Raw genomic sequence first — 8,137 nt, forward strand, 5'->3', positions numbered from 1 at the left:
AACAAACAAGCAAAGAGAAAACTAATACAAAATCTACATTTTAATTTCATCACCCCCACTTTTTACCTTTTGTTGTTTCCATTTATATCTTACACTGTCTGTGTCTTGAAAAGTTGTTATAGCCATCATATTTGATAGGTTCATCTTTTAGTCTTTCTACTCAAGGCATGAGTAGTTTACACACCACAAATACATTGTTATAATATTTTGTGTTTATCTCTATACTTAGTATTATCAGTGAGTTTTGTACCTTCACCCGAAAACACCTTCAGGTGTTTTCTTATTGCTCATTGACAAGAACATGAGTCACAAATGAATTTTTGTGAACATGAATTTGCATGTCACCCTTGTGCAAGTGCCATGCTAATCTCTGTATCATTCCAATTTTAGTATATGTGCTGCTGAAGAGAGCACTGAGTCAGTTTTTACAATATTAAAGTGAGATTTGGAAGACCTGGGGATGCCCAGGTTGCTAATGCTTGTGTTGTACAAGATAAGAAATACTAAAGCCCAGTAAAAGAAAAAAAAGCATATTGGTTTGATGCTCTTTGATTATAGTGTGTGAGCATTTTTCAACCATCCTGATTTTAAAATATAAACTTCAGTATATTCATGGAAGCAAGGTACAGTTGTTGAGAGCCAGTGTTTCAGGGTTCAGATCCCAGGTTTACCCCTTACTTTGTCTTCTGTGATTCAGTCTTCTCATCCATACAATGAAGGTAATAATAATGCTTGCGTCATAACATTATGATATGGTTTGGCTCTGTGTCCCCACCTGAATCTCATCTTCAATTGTAATCCCCATGTTTCAAGGAAGGGACCTATAATCCCCATGTGTTGAGGGAGGGAAGCAACTGGATCATGGGGGCGGTTCCCCCATCCTGTTCTCACAATAGTGAGTGAATTATCTTGAGATCTGATGGTTTTATAAGTGTCTGGCATTTCGCCTGCATTCACTTCTCTCTCCTGCTGCCATGTGAAGAAGGTCCTTGCTTTGCCTTCACCTTCCAACCTGGTTGTAAGTTTCCTGAGGTATCCCCAGCCATGTGGAACTGTGAGTCAATTAAACCTCTTTCTTTATAAATTACCCAGTCTCAGGGAAGTTCTTTATAGCAGTGTGAGAATGGACTAATATAGAGAATTGGTACTGCAGAGAGTGAGGTACTGCTATAAGGATATCTGAAAATGTGGAACCAACTTTGTAACAGGCAGAGCTTGGAACAGTTTGGAGGGCTCAGAAGACAGGAAGATGTGGGAAAGTTTGGTACTTCCTGGAGACTTGTTGAATGGTTTTGACCAAAATGCTGATAGTGATATGGACAATGAAGTCCAGGCTGAGGTGGTCTCAGATGGAGATGAGGAACTTACTGGAAACTAGAGCAACAGTCACTCTTACTATGCTTTAGCAAAGAGACTGGTGGCATTTTGCTCCTGCCCTAGAGATCTGTAGAACTTTGAACTTGAGAGAGATGATCTGAAATTGGAACTTCCATTTAAAAGGGAAGCAAAGCATAAAAGTTTGGAAAAGTTGCAGTCTGACGATGTGGTAGAAAAGAAAAACCCATTTTCTGGGGTGAACTTCAAGTCAACTGCAGAAATTTGCATGCGTAATGAGTCAAACATTAATTACCAAGACAATGGGGAAAACATCTCCAGGGCCTGTCAGAGGTCTTCACAGGAGCCCCTCCCATCACAGGTTGGGAAGACTAGCAGGAAAAAATGCTTTCATGGGCCAGGCCCAGGGCCTTGCTGCTTTGTGCCATCTCAGGACTTCGTTCCCTGCATCCCTGTCATGGCTAAAAGAAGCCAATGTACAGCTCAGGCCATTGCTTCTGAGGGTGCAAGCCCCAAGGTTTGGCAGCTTCCATGTGGTGTTGGGCCTGCAGTTGCACAGGAGTCAAGAATTGAGGTTTGAGAAACTCTGCCTAGATTTCAGAGAATGTATGGAAATGCCTGGATGTCCAGGCAGAAGTCTGCAGGAGCAAAGCCCTCATGGAGAACCTCTGCTAGAGCAGTGCAAAGGGGAAATACGGGGTTGGAGCCCCCACACAGGGTCTCCACTGGGGCATTGCCTAGGGGAGCTGTGAGAAGAGGGCCACCATTCTCAAGACCCCAGAATGTCAAATCCACCAACAGCTTGCACTGTGTGTCTAGAAAAGCTGCAGACACCCAACACCAGCTGTGAAAGTAGCCAGGGAGTGGGGCTGTACCCTACAAAGCCACAGGGACAAAGTTGCCCAAGGCCATGGGAGCCTACCCTGTGCATCAGCATGCCCTGGATTTGAGACATTGAGTCAGAATAGATTACGTTGGAGCTTTAAGATTTAACGACTGCCCCACTGGATTTTGAACTTGCATGGGACCTGTAGTCCCTTTGTTTTGGCCAATATCTCCCATTTGGAATGAATGTATTTACCCAATGCCTGTACCCTTATTGTACCTTGGAAAAAATAAACTTGTTTTTGATTTTACAGGCTCATGGATGGAAGGGACTTGCCTTGTCTCAGATGACTTTGGACAGTGGCTTTTGACTTAATGCTGAAATGCATTAAGACTTTGGTGGACTGTTGGGAAGGCATGAATGGTTTTGAAATGTGAGGACATGATATTTGGGAGGGGTCAGGGGTGGAATTATATGTTTTGGCTCTGTGTCCTCACACAAATCTCATATTGAATTGTAATCCCCATGTATTGAGGGAGGGATCTGTAATCCCCATATCTTGAGGGAAGAAAGTGATTGGATCATAGGGGTGGTTTCCCCTATCCTGTTCTCATGATAGTGAATGAGTTCTAATGAGATCTGATGGTTTTAAAAGTGTCTGGCATTTCCCTGCTTGCATTTCTCTCCCCTGCGGCCATGTGAAGAAGGTCCTGGCTTTCCCTTCCCCACCATGATTGTAAGTTTCCTGAGGTGTCCCCAGCCATTTGGAACTGTGAGCCAATTAAACCTCTTTCCTTTATAAATTATCTAGTCTTAGGAAGTTCTTTATAACAATGTGAGAACAAACTAATACACATTAGTAGGAAGATTAAGTGACTTCATAAAACCCTCAGAACAATGTCTGACACATGGTGTTTATTAAATAAAAGATTAAAAACTAGAATCTTTTGAGGTCCCTAATTGTCTCCTAGATTTTATCCCTCTTCCCAGAACACATCTGCCTCCTTCCTCTACTGACCCAGAAGAAAAAGTCTACTGAAAAGCTGAATGCAATCAGTTGACTCTCCCTAGCCTCCACAAAATAGATTCATATCCGAGGACCAAGAATAAATAATTGACCTGATATTGATTTGGTTTTGGGGTCATTCTTTCTTTCCAATGACTATTTAGAACACTAAGAAGTCAGTGATTTAAAAAATGGTGTTTTGATTGTGGAGTGAAAAAGAATGGATACCCTCATAAAATGGCAAAGTTAGTGGAACAGTATTTTGGCTGGGCAGAATATTTCAGGTGATCCCAGGCATCTAAATTCACAGGTAATGATTCTGTCTTAAATCCTTGATTGAAACCTTTTTTCCCACTCAGAAATTCAGACAATAATTCAGACAATGTACTGTGATGTTTATTACAGTATATTTTATAATAGTGAAAAATTGAAAATAATTTGTATGCTCAACAATAGGGACTAGTAAATGAATTATGGTGCAGCCACATACTAAAATTATGCAACCACTAAAAGATGTATTTCAAAGAGCTTTCAACGACAGTTCAATGTTTTCAGTATAACGTTAAGCGAAAAGAGCAAGACACAAAATAGCATAAAGTGCAGAATCTCAATTTTGTGACAAATATACACACTCACCCAAATGCTCAAAGGAAAAAAAATAGACGAGGGGAATATATGTCAGAAGCATACTGGTGGTTGCCTCTGGGAGGTGAGATACTAGGTGGTTTTAATTTTCTTCTTTATGTTTTATATGCACATCCTTAAATGACAGATCTCGACAAAGGACCACACATTCCTGCTGCTGAGATCCCTGAGCTGCCCTATATCCTTCACATCGTGTCTGTCAAACTCTCCTTCCATTATGTATGATTCCCTTGTCTCCACTTCAGTAATTTTCCCTTTCTCTTAAGAGGGAAGATATGATTTCTGTTGCTTGAAAATAACAGAATATTAATTAGTACTATCCCCTAACTGCTTCAGATGCATATATTTTGTATCCTGAACTAAACTGTAAGTTCTTTGACATTATGGACTAGGTCTTTTAGTTTTCTCTGAGTCTCTGAGTTCTTGGTACATAGGAACTCAAATACTGGGGTTTCCCTTGAATAGGCTGGGAGCCTAAAAAGGCACATAATAAACATCTTCTAAATGAATACAGGTGACTGAGAGGCATAAGGTTTGGGGAAGGTGATACACAACAAACAGTATCTCCTCCCTAATCAGCTGCTGAGGCACATAACCAGGGCTTTTTGAGAGCAGAGTTAGCTTTCAGGAGAAGAAAAAGTCCATGAGTGCTGATCCTGTTATAAAAACACTCTTGCCACTGCTAGTCATTAACCTGCAAGCCCAGGTCACTGAGAGAGTGCATCAGCAATGCATGCCTTGCAGCAGAATCCCTCTCCAGTCGAATTTCTATCTTTAACTGAGGCTTGGATGGCATAAACAAGGATCCATCCTGGGGATGTTTTAAGGGACCTTTCTGAAGTCAGAAAATGCATACCTGCTTACATACTGAAACCTTCCAACTAGGCTTCTTTTTTTTAATGAAATGGTTTCATAGATAATGTCTGTTTTGTGCAGTAAGTTTCTTTACAAGCATCATGCAATATCTATACCACCCTGCTAAAAGGAAGTTGAAGCAGGGGTAAGTATCACTGCCTCTACACTGCACTTGGCAGTCTGTCCTTCGTGTCCATGTGTCTGTCTCCTTGGGTCTCTGCCTGTCTTTCTCCAACTCTCTTTTTGGGTTTTGGTGCTGCTCCCTTGGCCAAGAATGATTCTGCCTATATTTCTTCCTGCCATCACCTGTTCTCTGCTTAGATGCCACCCCCTCCAGAGTCCCTTTTATGAGCCCCCATCCCCATACAAACGTCTCCACTTCCCTCCGCCTAGACTGGGTAAGATGTCCTCCTGTGTGTCTCCTTTTCACTCTGCTCTCACTCTTCACAGCATGTTTTACACCGAATGGTAATGGTCTGCTCGTCTGTCTTCCCACTAAAAGATCTGCCTCATGCAGATTTCATGAGGCCAGTGACTGACCCTCATTCACCCCTGCAGTCACTGTGTCAGCATATGGTATAGAGTTCAATCATTCACTCAAAAATATTTGCTGAATGTGTCCTATGTGCCAGGCTCTGTACTAGGTGCTGAAAACAAACCATGAACAAAAACACAGTATCTAGATTACTTACCTTCTAGCTTGGAAGACAGATGTGAATCCAATAAACATACAAATAAATATTATTAAACATCCATTATTGTGACAAGTTCTGCTCTAGATACTGGGGACACAACAGTGAATCCCTACCTTTGAGGAGTTTACATTTCTAATTACACTGTGATTACCATACAATAGAGAGATACATGGTGCCAGAGGACTTATAACAGGGCACTTGATCTGGTCTGCAGGGTGATCAGAGAAGACTTTCCTGAGGAAGTGACCTTGAAACATCTTAAGCCTGTGCCCCCTCAACACTCCATTTATTGTGTCATACACACAATAAATTGAGTGTGTGTGTATGTGTTTTTGTGTTTGTGTGTATGAGTATCTACATCCACATCTCTATTTACATCTAAAGTTCAATATAGACAAAGATATAGGTATAGACACAGGCATAGACATAGATATATCCTGGATTCTGAAGGATGAGCAGAAGTTACCTAGGCAAAGAGGAAGGGAAGGAGCATTCCTGGCAGCTTGAGGGGTGTAGGCACAGGCTCTGATGCCGATGGCATTACAGCTGCATTCATGGAGCTGTATGGAATGTAGAGGCAATAGGAATGTGGAGAGAGATGGGACTGGAGAGGTGGGAAGTCAATGGCTGTTGGGTGACCAATGAGTCAGCAGCATACACTCACTGTGGGAGGTGTGACCTGCATGCATTTGCCATACAGTTGAGGACAGTTTCCTCTTTAAGCAGGTGTACATTTCCTGGCTCTCGGTCTTTGCTTCCCCTACCAACCTGCTGAGTATTTGCTGATTTATTACAGTTGAAGGGACCACTGATGGATTTGGTGTCCCAGACCTGGCCTCATTCCCATGGTCTTTATTTTTTATTTTTGAGATAAGGTCTTGTTCTGTCACCCATGCTGGAATGCAGTGGCACAATCATGGCTCATGGCAGTCTCAACCTCCTGGGCTCAAGCGATCCTCCCACCTCAGCTTCCCAGGTAACTGGGAACATAGGTGTGTGCCACCACACCTGACTAATTAAAAAAAATTTTTTTTTTTTTAGAGATGAGGTCTCACTATGTGTCCCAGGCTGCTCTCAATCTCCTGGGCTCAAGTGATCCTCCCACCTTGACCTCCCAAAGTGCTGGGATTACAGGCATGAGCCACCGTGCTCAAACCCCTGTGGTCTTTTTAGTAGTTTCTATATACAGGTCTCTCTCTTCACACACATGATGTTTTGCTGCCCCTGCATATCCCTTTGCCACACTCTGTAATGTAGATAGACATCAGGGAGCTGGAATATGTTATAAAAATATTGTAAAACACAAGCAGATAGCTTAATCTATAGTTTTCACAGAGTGAAAAAACAATCGGACCACATCATTTTCTAATTTTGTTTTTAGAACTCTCTCCTCCTTATACAAAGCTGAAAAATTCCTTAGGATGATCATGTAAAGTTTCCTTCAAGGATTTCATGTTGTGCTTCTAAAACCTATCTTGTGCTTATTGGAACAAACCAGTGAGCTACTCCTTAGCTTGTTTCTCTCTTTTAAAAGGTCTTTCTCATAAAGCAAAGTATGTCTAGATGCTAGAATAGGCTCTAATTACTTATTTGCTTTTCATCTGAGACTCACAGGCTCCTGGTGGGTGGAATGATTCACATTGGACCAAGTGTGTGACCCCTGTCCTTGCTGACTATGAGGCTAAGGAAGAGATAGCAGAAGGGAGGAAAGACGACAACAGCATCTCAAACACAAAAAAGCAACAGATGATGGTGACAACAGGGATTACGAAGTTACATGTTAAAATGCACAGCAAACAGGGCAGTGAAAAACATACCTGAGCCAGCTTTTGAGCACCAGAGGCTCACGTCTACCACAGATGACCCACCCGAGGGGAACATCGATGGAATAAAGGCCTGGACAAAGGTGAGATGGCCTAGAGCTAGCCTAGATTTGAAAGCAGAGTCAGGAAAATAATAAGATACTGGAAATCAAGAAATCAGGGCATTGAATGATGACAGGAGAGCATGACTTCTGGAGCTGGAGACATTTCTAAGCAGTTGGTCACCTATAAATTTCCTACGAGCTGTATCCTGGATCTTGAAGAAGATATCTGATAATTATATAATAGGCTAAAATGGAACTAGTGAACATATTAATATCTTTATTTTTTAATGTGTTTTTCTGGTCGTAAAAGTAGAACATATAGATGAAAAGTGTAAAGGCAAAAATATCAAATTCTGTCACCAAGGGGGCTTATTAAGAGTCTTTTTGGGGATTCCCTGTTCAATAAATGGTGCTGGGATAGCTGGCTAGCCATATACAGAAGGATGAAACTCTGGTCCCCAACTTTTCACCATATACAAAAATTAACTCAAGATGGATTAAAGATTTAAGTGTAAGACCTCAAACTTAAGAATCCTAGAAGAACACTTAGGAAACACCATTCTGGACATCAGCCTTGGGAAAGAAGGTATAACTAAGTCCTGAAAAGCAATTGCAACAACAACAACAAAAAAAAAATGGACAAGTGGGACCTAATTAAACTAAAGAGCTTCTGCACAGCAAAAGAAACTTATCAACAGAGTAAACACAACCTACAAAATGGGAGAAAATATTCACAAACTATGCAATTAACAAAGGTCTAATATCCCAAATTTATTAGGAACTTAAACAATTCAACAAGCAAAAAACAAATAACTATTAAAAAGTAAGCAAGAGACATGAGCAGACACTTCTCAAAAGAAGACAGACAAGCAGCCAACACACGTATGCAAAAATGTTCAACCTCATTA

General features: G+C 41.3%; 1 non-coding gene across 1 annotated transcript; it reads right to left on the reverse strand.

Annotated features, from left to right (window-relative positions):
• Positions 1-310: 310 nt before the first annotated feature.
• LOC115899760 lies at positions 311-414 on the reverse strand. The gene has a single exon (XR_004059370.1). It is a non-coding gene; the product is annotated as a U6 spliceosomal RNA (small nuclear RNA).
• Positions 415-8,137: the final 7,723 nt, after the last annotated feature.

This window comes from Rhinopithecus roxellana, chromosome 9 (assembly GCF_007565055.1).
Source record: "Rhinopithecus roxellana isolate Shanxi Qingling chromosome 9, ASM756505v1, whole genome shotgun sequence".
NCBI classification, from domain to species: domain Eukaryota; kingdom Metazoa; phylum Chordata; class Mammalia; order Primates; family Cercopithecidae; genus Rhinopithecus; species Rhinopithecus roxellana.